Raw genomic sequence first — 958 nt, 5'->3', positions numbered from 1 at the left:
GAAGAATAGACAATGTGTCTTTTTTCTGCACGAATCAATGAAAAAATCTCAAAGTTTCCTGAAATACCAAATATGTTAGACTGAATTTTGGAAAAAATGTGTATATAATGTGGTCTAGATGATGTAGCCATAAATCTGTGTGTTCACAAAAAAAAGCATCACAAATATAACCTTAAAATGAATTTGTGGGTTTTTTTTCTCATGATCTTTGTTGTGATGGTAAGCTATTTTAACTGTTCTAACTCACTGCATTTCAGTCTAGATGAGAGAACCAGTGATCCCAGCTGTTCATGTGCTGGATATCAGCAGGGGGCAGCAGAGAGGCTGAAACCTTTTTCCAAACTGAATCCTGCAGGGAACCCCCCCCCCCCCCCCCCCCCCCCCCCCCCTCTGCACAATTTATGGCAATTATGAAATAAGAAATACCTAGAGCATCTAAAACCAACAATAGCACTGATCACAGAACCTCAAGTGGTAGTGAAGGCATACCAGGACCCATGTTCTCCTCTGATAAAGAAGAACTCTGGAACTGTAATGTAGAACTTGAATCTTTGGGGATTCAAACTGAGGCTTCAGTTACTCAGCAGTATTAACCCTCAAGGTCTCAGCAAACAAAACATCATGAATTCTGCTTTAACCTGGATTTTGTTTTCCTTTTTCCAGGACAAACAATGGCTTATGTGTTCCAGTCCCAGCAGGGTTCATTGTGGGTTGGAATTTTTTTTGTTACCCATGACATTGGTAATAAAACTTTACCAACAGTGATGCATGAACTAGATGAATTAATTCATCTAGTGGGTAAAAACCAGCTACCTGCTTCATTGCAACACATTCTGACTCCCAGCTTGTCGCATAGGATCCCTTGTTGTCACTTTTTAAGGCACTGGGTGCACTTCCCCATCATTTTTCTAGATAGCAACGAAAAGTTCCACTTTCAAAATAAAGCTTGCTGTGATAA

Source organism: Chelmon rostratus, chromosome 5 (genome assembly GCF_017976325.1).
Source record: "Chelmon rostratus isolate fCheRos1 chromosome 5, fCheRos1.pri, whole genome shotgun sequence".
Classification (NCBI taxonomy): domain Eukaryota; kingdom Metazoa; phylum Chordata; class Actinopteri; order Chaetodontiformes; family Chaetodontidae; genus Chelmon; species Chelmon rostratus.
Note: the sequence above shows the minus strand (reverse complement) of the source record.